The 16,487-nt window shown below is 43.5% G+C and overlaps 1 long non-coding RNA gene across 1 annotated transcript; it reads right to left on the bottom strand.

The window, feature by feature from the left end:
- Window positions 1-1,572: 1,572 nt before the first annotated feature.
- Window positions 1,573-7,982, bottom strand: LOC130309782 (uncharacterized). Its single transcript, XR_008858416.1, has 3 exons — window positions 7,906-7,982; window positions 4,867-4,945; window positions 1,573-1,675 (listed from the first exon to the last, which is right to left on the bottom strand). It is a non-coding gene; the product is annotated as an uncharacterized LOC130309782 (long non-coding RNA).
- Window positions 7,983-16,487: the final 8,505 nt, after the last annotated feature.

Below are 16,487 nucleotides of genomic sequence, written 5' to 3'. Positions count from 1 at the left end.
TTACAGCAGCTTGTTCAGCGCTAAATAGAATGAGAAAGGAAAGCAGTCGTTGTATACAATGAACTAGGAGCCAGTGTAGTCACTTTATGGAAGACATAGGGCAGTGTGGTCTCCACCCGTTATAAAACTACAACCCCCAGCATGCCCGAACAGTCTTTGTCTATAGCAACCAGTAAAATGAAATCTGGGATTGGTTGCAATAGGTAACACAGACAGTTTCCTACATCTGACCTATAGTTTCCAATCGTCCAGGTTCTCCAGTAGTCTTCATAAACTGAAAGGATGTTCGCCCCCAGAATTTCTGCATGGAATTCTACATCCATTCAGCATGAATTTATAGCCAATGCACTTCAATGGGATTCCGTGTTCCCTTTCACACATGCAGAAATTCTGGCGTGTGAACATAGTCTAAGGCTAAGTTTCTACTTGGTTTTTTTTTCTTGTTGGGGCAAAATAACGCCACAGCATTCTCCTGTGTTTGGCGTTTTTTTCTGTCGTTTTTGCCTTTGAGTGGAAATTGCATTTTTGGCCACTTTGACTTTTTTTCAAAATTTGTTGGGTACCAAAAAAAAAAAAAAAATAGGATGCATTAGTGATGGGAAAAAAAATATTTAATGAAAATAATTTTTTATAACATTTTTATAATTTTTTTTTAACGGGGATCAATTTATGTGGGCGGGCAGGGCACTAAAAAGGTAGCCGATGCTATCGTCCATAATATAGCAGAGATGCGGAGCAGCTCCATACATCGCTCGCATCTCTGCACTATACTCTGGGCCGGCCAGTCATGGGAATAGAAATTCACATCACTCATTCATATTTTCCGCCCAGAGTGGGGATTGGCCGGATGGTGGCAGCCAATCACCGCTCTCAGCAGGAAATATGATCGGTGAATGGCCAGCCAGAGTACAGAGATTGCGTATTGCCGCTCCGAGCAGGCATATCTAAAGGCACCCTGTAGAGGTCCTTCAGCAGCAGATCTGCAGAGTAAAATACGCTGTGGATCCGCTCGTCTGAACGTACCCTTAGGCCAGATTCACGCAGTAGAATTTCTGTGCTGAATTCTGTATGAAAATTCTGCATCAATTTATAGCCAATACACTTTAATGGAATTACTCCCGAAGTTAATTATATTCCTCTACACTCCATTCAAATTGCCTTTCCTGTAGACCTAATCGTATGCTTATATGCCTTTCCATCACAAGATTATGGTGTGCAATAGCCCTCACCTCTAATAAATCCGGCACATCAGGAGATTTCCACCTTTTGGCAATAGAGATTCTTGCAACTGTAAGTACATGGTATATGATGGTAAGATAACATATCGGTATTCTATCTAAAGTTAGAAAAAGTAATGCCACTTCTGGTACCCACTCCAATGGAAAAGGTAGTAGAGACCCAAATACCCCTTGACCTTATACCAAAAGGGACGGATCAGTTCTCATTTCCACCAAATGTGGATCATTGTTCCCACCGCATTCCCGCACCTCCAACACTGTTTTGGAGAAGAGGGATACATTTTAGCTAACTTATCAGGCGTATAATACCACCTGTACAATAACTTACGGGAGGATTCAAAATGATTGACACATCTAGAGAGCTTCCTATGAATATCAAAGGTAAAACTCCACTGTTGCTCTGTAAATCTTTTCCTCAACTCCTCCTCCCACCGTACCTGAAATGGATAGCGTAAAGGCTTCTTAGTTCGTACCAGTTCCTTATATGCTATAGAGATTCCCTTGTTGCACCTCAATTTGTTTAATAAATACTACACCAGTGATTCTCAAACAGGGTGCCTCCAGCTGTTGCTAAACTCCCAGCATGTCTGGACAGTCAGTGGCTGTCCGGAAATGCTGGGAGTTGTTGTTTTGCAACAGCTGGAGGACCCGTTTTGGAAACACTACCGTACAATACGTTTACAGTGCAAGGGGGTGTATATGTAGTGTTTTACCCTTTATTATGTGTTAGTGTAGTGTAGTGTTTTTAGGGTGCATTCACACTGGCAAGGGTTTACGGTGAGCTTCCCGCTAGGAGTTTGCGCTGCAGCGGAAAATTTGCAGAAGCTCAAACTTGAAGCAGGAAACTAACTATAAACCTGCCCGTGTAAATGTACCCTGTACATTCACATGGGGGGGGGGGGGGGGGCAAACCTCCAGCTGTTGTACTTTTGCAACGTCTGGAGGCACACTGGTTGGAAAACCTTCAGTTAGGTTCTATTACCTAACTCAGTATTTTCCAACCAGTGTGCCTCCAGCTGTTGCAAAAGTACAACTCCCAGCATGTACTGATTGCCGAAGGGCATGCTGGGAGATGTAGTTATACAGCCGCTGGAGGTCCACAACTACAACTCCCAGCATGGCAAGACAGCTGTTTGCTGTTCGTGCATGCTGGGAGTTGTAGTTTTGCAAGATCTGAAGGGCCACAATTTAGAGACCACAACAAACAGCTGTCTGGGCATGCTGAGAGTTGTAGTTTTGCGACATCTGGTGGGCTACAGTTTAGAGACCACTGTATAGTGGTCTCCAAACTGTAGCCCTCCAGTTGTTGCTAGGCAACAACTCACCGGCTTCTGTAGGATCGCCGCATCGCCGTCCTCTGCCGATCGCCGCTGGTAAGTGATCTCCGTCGCTGGTCACATCACGCCCCCGATCTGCTATTGGTCGGTCGCTTCTGACCGACCAATAGCAGGGATAGGAGGGGTGTCACCCTTGCCACCTTACTCCTATCCCTTCAGGGGATCGGGGTGTCTTGCACAGCCCCGATCCCCCATATTTTCCGGGTCTCCGGAGACCAGTATGACCTGGAATCACAGCAAATCTCCGGTCTGAATTGAGACATGGGGGTGTCTCAGGACCCGCCCCCCAGGGGTTTGCACTGGGTGCCTGCTGAATGATTTTAGCAGGCATTCCTCCTTACTTTTAAAAATCATAACTCTTTAAATTTTGCTCCGAAAAATCCATATGATGGCTATTTTTTGCGCCACCAATTCTACTTTTTAATGACATCAGTCATTTTACCCAAAAATCTACGGCGTAACAAAAAATAAAATAATTGTGCGACAAAATTGAAGAAAAAATGCCATTTTGTAAATTTTGGGGGCTTCCATTTCTACGCAGTACAATTTTCGGTAAAAATGACACCTTATCTTTATTCTGTAGGTTCATATGATTAAAATGATACCGTACTTATATAGGTTTGATTTTGTCTTACTTCTGGTGGAAAAAATCATAACTACATGCATGAAAATTAATATGTTTAAGGCCCCTTTCACACTGCCAGTATGCTCTGGCAAATTCGGCTGTCAAACTCCCTCTTTTTATATTTTTTTGCATTTTGCCGGCCGTAATTTTGCAGGAGCATACCGGCAAATAATGGGTCCCGATGGACCCCATTGTATTCAATAGTAGCCGTTTTTTTTTTTTTTTAGAAAAACCGGAGAAAAAGACGGTGCAAGCACTATTTTTTCTCCGGCTTTTCTCGATCCTAAATTAACGGGCTTCACACTGCCGGAGATAGCCGGCAGTATGAACGTAGCCCCTATAATGTTTTTATTTTTCCAGGTACTGGGCGGTATAAGGGCTAATTTTTTTGCGCTGTGATCTGACGTTTTTAGCGGTACCATTTTTGTATTGTTCAAACTCTTTGATCACTTTTTATAAATATTTATGATATTAAAAGTGACCAAAAATACGCTATTTTTGACTTTGGAATTTTTTTGCGTGTACGTCATTGACCGTGCGGTTTAATTAACTTTATATTTTTATAGTTTGGACATTTACGTACGCGGCGATTTTTTTTTTTGCAACGTTATAGCCCCCATAGGGGACTATAACATGCATTACATTGATCTCTCATACTGTTCAATGCTATGCCATAGCATAGCATTGATCAGTGTTTCTGCCGCTTGACTGCTCCTGCCTGGATCTCAGGCACGTAGCAGTCATTTGAGGATCGGACAGCAAGGAGGCAGGTAGGGATCCTCCTTACATCCTACATGCTGTTTGGGACGCCGCGATTTCACAGCGGCGGTCCCGAACAGCACCACTGAGCTAACCGGCAAAGTTTACTTTCGTTTTAGACGCGGCCATCAAGTTTGAGTCTAAAGCTTATAGCAACCGGGACTCACCGTGTATGATGCGCGATCACCTGCTGAGCGCGCGTCATACCTCGGAAGCCGCAGATGGATGTTAATGAACGACATTTGCGGCAAGGGGTTAAGTATGTACCTGGCTTAGGCCATGAACTTCTAAGACTTCTAGTACACAGAACTTTTATAGGGTGCTACATTAAAAATGGGCTAGAACTATACAAAATGTATATATAAAAATGTTCATATAGACTAATATTGTGTCTAATGTTTCCTTTCGGCATGTGTAAGTGTGCAGAAGGTATCCTGACCAGGAATAAATGCAGAAGGTATCCTGACCAGTAAATAATAATGCATATTGTGTACAGATAGTGAGTTAACCTACAGTACTAAAATGTGTGGTGTCCCGGTCAGGGGCGGATCCAGAGTCTAGTCTCGGGAGGGGCACTATTAGAGAATTTTGCGTTGGCGGACAGAAAATAAGGGGTTGCTTAAAGAACTTACAATATTATTAAATGTATCCAGTATAATAATCAAATATACCAATTGCCAGAGAATGGGAAAGTGCTAAAGAAGTTTTTACCATTTAAAACTACAGCTCCCAGTATGGCCTAAGTAGTGGTAAGGGGATGCTGGGAGTTGTTTCACCCATCATTACTGCAAAACTTACAAGTGACTACCGCTCTGATGGGACAGTCAGGACAATACACAATGATATCAGTGACTACAGGTGACGTATTCTCTATAGTCTTTCCTTATCTAATTCAGATGGTACATACCACCGGGTCCAGCTAAATATTCTCGCTGCATAACTTGACACCCAGACGGCTCTTCACTGTGTCAGCGGATTCTGATCATCTATATGAAAAAAGTATTATTATAATACTGCCAAACACCATATCCTTTGAATATAATTCTGACACACTGTACCCTCCGAATATACTACAACTCACTTTACCCTTTGAATACAATACTGCCACACACTGTACCCTCTGAATATAATACTGCCACACACTGTACCAACTGAATATAATACTGCCACACATTGTACCCACTGAATATAATACTGCCACACACTGTACCCACTGAATATAATACTGCCCACACACTGTACCCAATGAATATAATACTGCCACACACTGTACCCACTGAATAATACTGCCACACACTGTACCCAATGAATATAATACTGCCACACACTGTAACCTCAGAATATAATACTGCCACACACTGTACCCTCAGAATATAATAATGTCACACACTGTACCCTCAGAATATAATACTGCCACACACTGTACCCCATAATATAATACTGCCACACACTGTACCCTCTGAATATAATACTACGACACACTGTACCCACTGAATATAATACTACCACACACTGTACGCTTTTAATATCCCTCTGAATACAATACCGTGATGTATTGTGGCTAATGAAAACTGTACTACCCCAGAAATTCCTTATATTTTGTGCGCCTCATATATAGTAGTAATGCCCCATCCTGTGCCCCCACATATAACTATGACCTGTCCTGTTCGCCCTTATAATAATAATGCCTTCTGTCCTGTGCCCCTACCATATAATGCCCCCTGTGCTGTGTCCCTCACATATAATGCCCCTGCAATGTTCCCCTCACATATAATGCCCCCCAATCTTGCTCCCTCAGGGGGCATTATAAGTGAGGGGGGAATTATAAGGCACATTATATGTTAGGGGCACATGACAGGGGGGCATTATATGTGAGGGGCACATGACAGGGGGTTCTTCACTTATAATGCCCTCCCTATCATGTGTCCCTCACATATAATGCCCCTGTAATGTTCCCCTCACATATAATGCCCCCTGTCCTGCCCCTTCAGGGTGCATTATAAGTAAGGGGCACATAACAGGGGGCATTATAAGTTGAAGTACATTATATGTTAGCGGCCCAAGACAGGGGGGCATTATAAATGAGGGGCCCAAGACAGGGGGGCATTATAAATGAGGGGCCCAAGACAGGGGGGCATTATAAATGAGGGGCCCAAGACAGGGGGGCATTATAAGTGAGGGCCTGCTATGTGCCCCTCACTTATAATGCCCCCCTGTCATGTGCCACTCACATTTAATGCCCCCTGTCATGTGCCCCTCACATTTAATGCCCCCTGTTATGTGCCCCTAACTTATAATGCCCCTTCATGTGCCCCTCAAATTTAATGCCCCCTGTCATGTGCCCCTCACATTTAATGCCCCCTGTTATGTGCCCCTAACTTATAATGCCCCCTTCATGTGCCCCTCACATTTAATGCCCCGTTATGTTCCCCTCACATATAATGCCCCCTGTCCTGCACCCTCAGGGGGCATTTTAAGTAAGGGGCACATGACAGGGGGCATTAAATGTGAGGGGCACATGACAGGGGGGCATTATACGTGAGGAGCCCCCCTGTCATGTGCCTCTCACTTATAATGCCCCCCTGTCATGTGCCCCTCACTTATAATGCCCCCCCTGCCATGTGCCCCTCACTTATAATGCCCCCCTGTCATGTGCCCCTCACTTATAATGTCCCCCTGTCATGTGCCCCTCACTTATAATTCCCCCCTGTCTTGGGCCGCTAATATATAATGTGCTTCGACTTATAATGCCCCGTTATGTTCCCCTCACAGGGGGCATTTTAAGTAAGGGGCACATAAAAGGAGGGCATTATCAGAGCACATTATTTGTTAGGGGCACATGACAGGGGGCATTATAAGTGAGGGGCACATGACAGGGGGGCATTATAAGTGAGGGGCACATGACAGGGGGGCATTATAAGTGAGGGGCACATGACAGGGGGCATTATAAGTGAGGGGCACATGACAGGGGGGCATTATAAGTGAGGGGGACATGACAGGGGGGCATTATAAGTGAGGGGCCCATGACAGGGGAGCATTATAAGTCAGGGGCACATGACAGAGGGGCATTATAAGTGAGGGGCACATGACAGGGGGGCATTATAAGTGAGGGGCACATGACAGGGGGGCATTATAAGTGAGGGGCACATGACAGGGGGGCATTATAAGTGAGAGGCACATAACGGGGCCCTGTCAGTCTGCCGGAAGTGGCCATTCCAATGTCACCCGCAGGAAGCTCCGTGCAGGGTTCAGCACCCCCTTCCAGCAGACTGCAGGGGCCCTGTTCGGGAGATTGTAGGGGGTCCTAGCGCTTGGATCCCCCACAATCTATAACTTATCCCCTGCCTCGACGTCTGAATATTCTGTAAGTAAATGAAAAATAGATGCTGACAGCAGTGGGATAGATATGATATAGATATATAGATAGATATGAAATAGATAGGAGTAGATAGATATATAGATAGATATGAGATAGATATATAGATATGAGATAGATTGGAGATAGATAGATAGATAGATAGATAGATAGATAGATAGATAGGAGATAAATAAATAGATAGATATGAGATAGATAGATATGAGATAGATAGATAGGAGATATATAGATTGATTTGAGATAGATAGGAGATAGATAGATAGATTGATATGAGATAGATAGATAAATGATATATAGATATGAGATAGATGATAGATAGATAGATAGATAGATATGAGATAGATAGATGATAGATAGATATTTAGATAGATATGATATAGATAGATAGATATGAGAGATAGATATGAGATAGAAAGACAGATAGATCAGTGTTCCCCAACCAGGGTGCCTCCAGCTGTTGTAAAACTACAACACCCAGTATGCCCACAAAGCCAAATACATGCTGGGAGTTGTAGTTTTACTATAGTTAGAGGCCTCTGCTGGGAAACACTGATAAGAGTTCCCGTTTACCTGTCTGCCGAGCCTGAATCCCCCCCCCCTTCCCCCTCCTCCCCCAAAGTTACTTATAATGAAGGGCAGCATCAGGGTGGGCAGGGGGGGGGGGTCTGGAGGCATTGGGTGGGTGTCCGGGCCTGTGGTGGAGAGCAGTAAGCTGGGCCCGGCCTGCTAGAAACACAGAGGGGTGAGAGGGGGAGGAGCTTATCTCTTCCCAGCCCCTGCACAGGGTAATGGCTGCATGATGACTGAGACCGGAGCATTCTCAGCAATGACAGGCAGCCCGCGCGGCATGCAGAGAATGGTGTCCCCGGCGGTTCACACGCTGCAGGTGAGGGGACAGTGCAGCCGGGGCTGACAGCTCCCACTCATCACTAATATAGTATCGGGAGGGGCAGCAATCTCGGGGGGGGGGGGGGGCAATTGCCCCATTGCCTCCCCCTCCTGGATCCCCACTGGACCATTTAGCGTTAGTCCAGTCCCTGCTCATATAAGGGAGCTCTCTTGGGTTGCTGCTCTCGTGGATGTTGACTAACAGGACGGTGTGCTACGCAACTTTCAAAGACACGCTAGGCCTCAAAACTAAGCCTCAGCAGAACCAAAATCGTGAGTTCGAATCTAAATTCCTGCTAATACTAGCCTGACTACTGGACCGCAACTAATTCCCCTAAATCCAGTGGAACCATGCAATAGACTAAAAGACTCTTAATGCTAAAGTCCCAACCATTGTCAATCTCCAAAGGAAGCTGTTGTTATACTAAGAGAGTGTTGTGTTCATGAAGTGTACAGAAAATCTTCAGTAAAAGTTAACGCTGTTTTCAGAAGCTCTCCAGTTGTGGACAATCCATTATTATTATCTACCTCAAACATATTATCATCTACCTCCCTATCGTTCCTGGGAAGGGCGGCGGTAGGAAAAGCTTTATTGAGGAGCCCTCACCCTGGCGTCACAAATAGCAAGGGTTAACAAACACCATTTAATACCCACACAGCTACACTCCCCATACCCTACACCCCCCCAGGCTATCACAAATGTCTTAAGTCAGGACTGTAATTTCCTAGTCAGTACTGTATATTTATACTCCAGTCCATACCAATACCAAAACATGTATTGTCAGTACTAATTGTTTTCCTGTCCACTGTGCACAGGGTTCTCTTGTGGCCAGAGAGAGCGCCTGGTAAGCTAAATAGGAGTGTAAGTGGAAGTCATCAGTATTCTCAAAAAAAAAAAAAAAATGTCTATGTTACAGGGAGAGGTGGCAACAAGCCGTGTGGCACAGGCACCTGGGTAGAACGCCTCCGGCAGCCCGATCCGAGATCTGTCTAGTTATATACAGAAAATGGTATATATATAGTTTCATGAAAACTTGTGTTCAAAAATGTAAGTATAAGTACTCAAAGGGTTAAATGTTAGTACAAAAAAGGTACAAATGACCCATTACAACCAACCATTACAACAACCGTTATTTTATTCTTATTCTATAGAATGTTTCTTTGCAAGATTTCAATGGAGTATGTCAGGACATTTGCCACTAAGATGCCACATGAACTCTTACAACTGTTTATCATCCTGTGATGGACATTTTCATTAAGGCCCCAGGAACTATTTTTGTTTAGTCTAATATGGCCCATTGGGCCACTTTCACACCAACGTTACGCCGAGGATGTTACGCTGAGGATGTTACGCTGATAACGGCTTTTCTCTAGAGGGGGGAGGTTGTGGTGATCCAGTACAGAATATGCTATTCTGTGCACATGCCTGCCCTGTCTGGCAGTGCTGTTCCAGTGTCCCCCATGGGCCCACACTCCTAAGGACTCTGTAATGCTGCAGTGTTATGCAATGGTTAATGTATTGGCGATTTCTATGCACTTGTTACTTTAAGAAATCCTGTTGTCAAGGACCTTGGGGGGTATTTATCAAAGGATTTATGTGTTTTTTTCCCCCGTAACTTTGGCGCAATACTTTGGCGCAGTGTCTTTTTGTGCCAAAGTTTGGCGTATTTTCTCCACTGTCATTTTTTACAACTTTCTCAAAATCACACGGTCCTGTGTGTGATTTTAACTTTAGTCAGTAATTCATGATTTGCGCCAATCGATCTTTGGCGCAATTTTGCGCCTTTAGTTTTTTTTTTTTTTGGGCGCAATTCACTGCCAAGAAATTTTGCACATGGAAAACACACATTGCAATTTCAGAAAATGTAAAGGCGTCAAAATACATTAGAACATTTTTTTGTGAAAGCAGCGACGTCTCCGGGGCTGCGCAATACTATCCTGCGACATAGTTGTCTCTAAGGGACCTTCACGTTGAGCCAGCATTGGACGTGGCCACACAGGTTCAGGAAAGGTAAGCACTAAAGTAACAAAAAAAAAAAATACTCAAGTTAAAAATAAAATCCAGTTCACATGGTGGCTATAAACCCCAGAAAAAAACTCATGTCGCTTGCTGATATACTGCAGGAGGGACTCCGAAATGGCTGCTCTACAGGGTAAAATACGCTGTCCTCTGTGGTGGTAACTTCTGTGTAAAAGGCACTGTGAACAGCTGATTTCAACATTTGAGCCAAAATTACTAACAACTTGCACCAAATGATAAACCAAAGTGAAAAAAAAGGTTAAAAAGAAACTTTCAACAGGCAAAATTGATAAATACCCCCCCCCCTTGTTTTTAAGGGGAGTATGCAAGGTGAACATGTGACTTGTCAGGCCAATCTAAATTCCCCCCATATATAGTGAGGTTAGGGTTCAGCTCTCACTCTTGCTGAGGTACTGTTTGGTGAGGAGTGAAGTCTGTCTGTGAGCTGGATCTGAAAGGAGGTCTGAGGCCTAATCCAGCAACCACGCATCAACTACAAGTTAACGCCACTACCCAGGTTAAAGTCAAAGCCTTGCGGTTATCCTTACAGTTCGGGGATATATTCAAGTCAGCAAGTTAGTCAAGTCCAAGTAACTCCAGTATAGGATGGGCTGCATGCAAGTCAAGTCAGTCATGTATAGCACAATCAACCATAAGGCTAGGTTCAGACTACGGAATTTCCGCCTGCAAATCCGCTTTGAAATTGCAGGCAGAAATTCTGCTTGCTAAAATGCATAGTGTAGTGAATGCGTTTCCGTTCACAAATTCACACTTCGGAATTACATAGTTAGTTACATAGTTAGTATGGTTGAAAAAAGACATACGTCCATCAAGTCCAACCAGGGGATTGAAGGGAAGGATGTAAGGGGATAAGGGAAAGGGATGTAGTTTTATAATTCTGCATAAGCATCAATGCTATTTTGTTCCAGGAATGTATCTAACCCTGCTTTAAAGCTGTTAATTGTTCCTGCTGTGACCAGTTCCTGAGGTAGACCGTTCCATAAATTCACAGTCCTCACGGTAAAGAAGGCGTGCCGCCCCTTTAGACTAAACCTTTTCTTCTCCAGACGGAGGGAGTGCCCCCTCGTCCTTTGGGGGGGTTTAACCTGGAACAGTTTTTCTCCATATTTTTTGTATGGGCCATTTATATACTTATATACGTTTATCATATCCCCCCTTAAACGTCTCTTCTCAAGACTAAACAATTGTAACTCCTTTAATCGCTCCTCATAGCTAAGATGTTCCATGCCCCATATTAGTTTAGTCGCGCGTCTCTGCACCCTTTCCAACTCCGCAGTGTCCCTTTTATGAACAGGCGACCAAAACTGAACAGCATATTCCAGGTGAGGCCGTACCAATGCTTTATAAAGGGGGAGTATTATGTCCCTGCCCCTCGAGTCCATGCCTCTTTTTATACATGACAATATCCTGCCGGCTTTGGAAGCAGCAGCCTGACATTGCATGCTATTTTGTAGTCTGTGATCTACAAGTACACCCAGATCCTTCTCTACCAGTGACTCTGCCAGTTTAATCCCCCCTAAGACATACGACGCATGCAGGTTATTAGTACCCAGATGCATAACTTTACATTTATCCACATTGAACCTCATTTGCCAAGTGGATGCCCAGACACTTAGTCTATCCAAGTCATCTTGTAACTTATGCACATCCTCTATAGACTGTACCGTGCTACAAAGCTTGGTGTCATCTGCAAAGATAGAAACAGAGCTGTTAATACCATCCTCTATATCATTGATAAATAAATTAAACAGCAGCGGGCCCAGTACTGAACCTTGGGGTACACCACTAATAACCAGGGACCAATCAGAGTACGAATCATTTACCACCACTCTCTGGGTACGATCCATGAGCCAGTGTTCAATCCAGCTACAAACTAAAGTTTCCAAGCCCAATGACCTTAACTTACCTGTCAGATGTCTGTGAGGGACAGTATCAAACGCTTTGGCAAAATCCAGAAACACTATATCCACAGCCATTCCTCTGTCAAGGCTTCTACTCACCTCTTCATAAAAGCAAATTAGATTGGTTTGACAACTTCTATCCTTAGTAAACCCATGCTGGCTATCACTTATAATACTATTATCCCCTATGTATTCCTGTCTGTAATCCCTTATAAGTCCTTCAAACAATTTACCCACAATGCACGTTAGACTTACCGGTCTATAATTGCCTGGCGAAGACCTAGAGCCCTTCTTGAAGATTGGTACCACATTAGCCTTGCGCCAGTCCCTTGGCACAATACCAGACACCAGAGAATCTCTAAATATCATGAACAAGGGTACAGATATTACTGAACTTACCTCTCTAAGAACTCTTGGGTGTAGTCCATCCGGCCCTGGAGATTTGCTTACATTTACTTTACTTAACTTACCTTGTACCATCTCTACATTAAGCCAGTTCAATACATTATATGATGTGTTACCAGCACTGACCTGACCAATGTCAGCTCCTTCTTCCATAGTACATACAGAACTAAAGAACCCATTCAGTAGCTCCGCCTTCTCTTGATCGCCCGTGACAACCTCCCCATTATCATTATTAAGGGGTCCTACATGCTCTGCCCTTGGTTTTTTTGTATTTATATATCTAAAAAAATATTTAGGATTAGTTTTGCTTTCTTTGGCCACCTGTCTCTCATTTTGAATTTTTGCTGTTTTTATTACATTTTTACAGATTTTATTAAGCTCCTTGTACTGTTTAAATGTTATAGCTGACCCATCAGATTTGTATTTTTTGAAGGCTATTTTTTTGTTGTTTATTGCTCTTTTAACCTCATTTGTCAGCCATGTAGGATTTAGTTTTAATCGTTTATATTTGTTCCCCTTTGGTATATATTTAGCTGTATAGTTATTTAGAGTCGATTTAAAGATGTCCCATTTACCTTCTGCATCAGCATTTGAGAACACCTCTCCCCAGTCTATGTCCTGTAGTGCAGCCCTCAACCCAGGGAAGTTTGCCTTTTTAAAGTTATATGTTTTTGCTTTCCCCGTCTGTCTAAGTAACTATATTGTGGTCGCTATTACCAAGGTTTTCCCTCACAGTTACATTACCAACCAGCTCTGCGTTGTTGGAAATGATCAGATCCAACAAGGCATCACTTCTTGTTGGGTCCTCCACAAACTGGCCCATAAAATTATCCTGCAATAAATTTAGGAATTTTCTCCCCTTTGTAGTTTTAGCCAACCCCCGACCCCAATATATATCTGGATAGTTAAAATCTCCCATTATTACCACTGTACCTGCCCGGGCGGCCCTCTCTATTTGTTTATACAGCCGACCTTCTATCTCTTCAGTGATATTAGGGGGTCTGTAAATTACACCAAATATTATTTTTTCAGTATTTCCCTCCTTTTGTAATTCTACCCACAGTGATTCCACCTCCTCAGAATCATCACACACTATGGCATCGTTCACATTGACTTTCATACCACTTCTTACATACAGACAGACTCCACCACCTTTTCTGTTCATTCTATCCTTGCGAAACAATGTAAACCCCTGCAGATTAACAGCCCAGTCATGCGAGGAGTCCAGCCATGTCTCAGTGACCCCAACTATATCAATATGTTCCTCCAGTATCAAGGCCTCAAGCTCCCCCATTTTATTTGCTAGGCTTCTGGCATTTGTGAACATACACTTTACATTTCCATTAAGTTTTACACATATAGTCTCACTAATGGGATTTTCAGAGTTATTGGGGTTAATGTCATTTTTTGAGTTATAAGGGCTAATTGTACTATTTAAGTTATTGGGGCTAATGGGATTTTTTGAGTTATTGGGTCTAACGTTATTATTTAAGTTATTGGGGCTAATGGGATTTTTTGCGTTATTGCGTCTAACGTTGTTATTTAAGTTATTGGGGCTAACGGTATTTTTTGAGTTAATGGGGCTTATTGTAGTTATTGAGTTATGGGGGCTAATGGAATTTTTTGAATTATTGGGATTACAATTTTTCGGGCTACATTTATTTTTACAGCTGGTTTGTAACGCATGAATCTCCTTATCCACTGTTCTTAACCTCCCCCCACAGGACTCCTCTCCACCCGCCATTATGTCCTGACCCCTCTCTAACCTATCCATCCCACTGTCTGCTTTCTTTGCTTTATTATCCTCCCCCCACTCACCTAGTTTAAATACTCAGCCACCCCTTCCAGGATTCTCTCCCCCAGCACAGCAGACCCCCTTCCATTCAGGTGCAAATTATCCGTAGAATAGAGTTTGTACCCCAATGAAAAGTCAGCCCAGTGCTCTAAAAACCCAAACCCTTCCCCCTCACACCACGACTTAAGCCATGCATTTAACTCCCTAAGCTCCCGCTGTCTTTCCTGCGATGCGCATGGCACAGGAAGTATTCCAGAGAACACAACCTTAGAGGTCCTTCCCTTCAGCTTGGCACCTAGTTCCTTGTAATTATTCTTCAAGGACCTCCACCTACCATGTATTCTGTCGTTGGTTCCCACATGGACCACGACAGCTGGGTCATCCCCAGCCCCCCCTAGTAATTTGTCCACCCTTTCCACCACATGCCGAACCCTGGCACCAGGGAGACAGCAAACCATTCGGTTGAGGTGGTCTTGGCGACAAATTATTCTATCCGTCTTCCTGATTATAGAGTCCCCTACCACAACTAACTGTCTTGGCCTACCTGCGTTACCATCCCCCACACTACTAGTTGAGCTGTTCCCCCGGCTGTTAGGGAGACCAGTATCCACTAGGGTTGCCATCTCTGATACTGAGGCCCTCGCATCATCGCCCAACTTGGCAATTTTACTTGGGAGATCAGAAGCAGAAGTGACCTTCCTTTTCCTTGCCCCCTTTCCAGTCCCTCTAACTACATTAACCCAGCTCCCTACTTGGGCCTCCTGGCTAGTTTCTCCAACCTCCATTTCTACCCCACTAACTGCTTGCTCTGTAAGATTGTCAATCGCCCTCAATGTTGCATTTTGCTCCTCTAGATCTCTAATACGAGCTTCCAGGTGGGCAACATGCTCACATTTGTCACAGCGGTATTCACCCTGAAGCTGCTGCTCCAGAGATGTATACATGTGGCACAATGTGCACTGAAGAAAACCTCCAATCCTGCTGTCCATATCCTTGGTGACAAACAGCTGTTATTAACTATTAAGAAAAACTACTTTTATCAAGGGAGTGTAATACTTACAGTTACAGTGGGTCCTGATTACAACTCCTGCTTATAAAACTTCTGCTTATAAAACTTCTCAAATGTAACACTTAATAATACCACACTTTAGAATACAGACCCAGCTTCAGCTAGACTCAGTCAGAGCAGCTGAAGCGGAATTTGTGAAGCGGAATTTGTGAACGGAAAATCCGCTTGGAAATTTCCACCTGAAGAATGGCGTTGCTCTTTCTTCAGGCGGAAATCCGCGCTGAACACATTGCAGTCTATTGGAGACTGCAGTGTCCGCGCTGGCCGCATCGGGAATCTCTGTGCGGAAATTTTCTGCCCGGTGATTCCGTAGTCTGAACCTAGCCTAAGTCCCAGAATGCCGATAAACTTCCCTAAATTCACCCTGCAACTCCTTCATGCTAATCTGAGCTGTAACAGATTTCCACTCAGTAAAGCATACCAGTTGTAATGTCCGTTTATTTGTTTTTGTAGTTTTCTGTTTAGGTGTGTATTCATACACTAATTTGTTCTGAGCAGTTTGCTATTTTCCCTGGATTGGGAATGGTTAATGCTTAGAACTAATGAAATCTCGGGTGTGTCTACTTATACCAAAATTCTCCTGCATTCTCTGCTGGTTATTTTGTGCAATAATGCTACTATGATGTCTGTTTGTGCAATATACTGTACTTCCAAGTCTGCTTGAGCATGCACTTTGTATATATCTTGTGATATTTTATATGCATTTTAGCCATGGCTAAATAGTCTTGTTTATTGTAGATTTGAGTCTGAGTTATTGGTCTGTTTTTAGGATGTGTCTGTCTGTTCTGCTTAGTCTGTGTTCACACTGTTAGAATCCAGTCCTGTTCCTCCACATAGTGGAGTTTGATTTAGAATTTATCCTGTCTTGTATCTTGAAATATATCCTGTTTTGAACCTTGAGAAATATCCTGTCTAGTATCCTGACCAGTGTTCCTCCACATTGTAGAGTTTGGTTTTCTTGTATCCGTTTTTATGAAGTTCATGTTTGTTATCTGTGTCCAGTGTGAACAGTGTCCTATGTTACCTGATCAGTTTAGTGTTTTAGCTTTAATT

The sequence above is a fragment of the Hyla sarda genome, chromosome 1 (assembly GCF_029499605.1).
Source record: "Hyla sarda isolate aHylSar1 chromosome 1, aHylSar1.hap1, whole genome shotgun sequence".
Classification (NCBI taxonomy): Eukaryota; Metazoa; Chordata; class Amphibia; order Anura; family Hylidae; genus Hyla; species Hyla sarda.
Note: the sequence above shows the minus strand (reverse complement) of the source record. Positions and strands in the feature narration are given on the sequence as shown.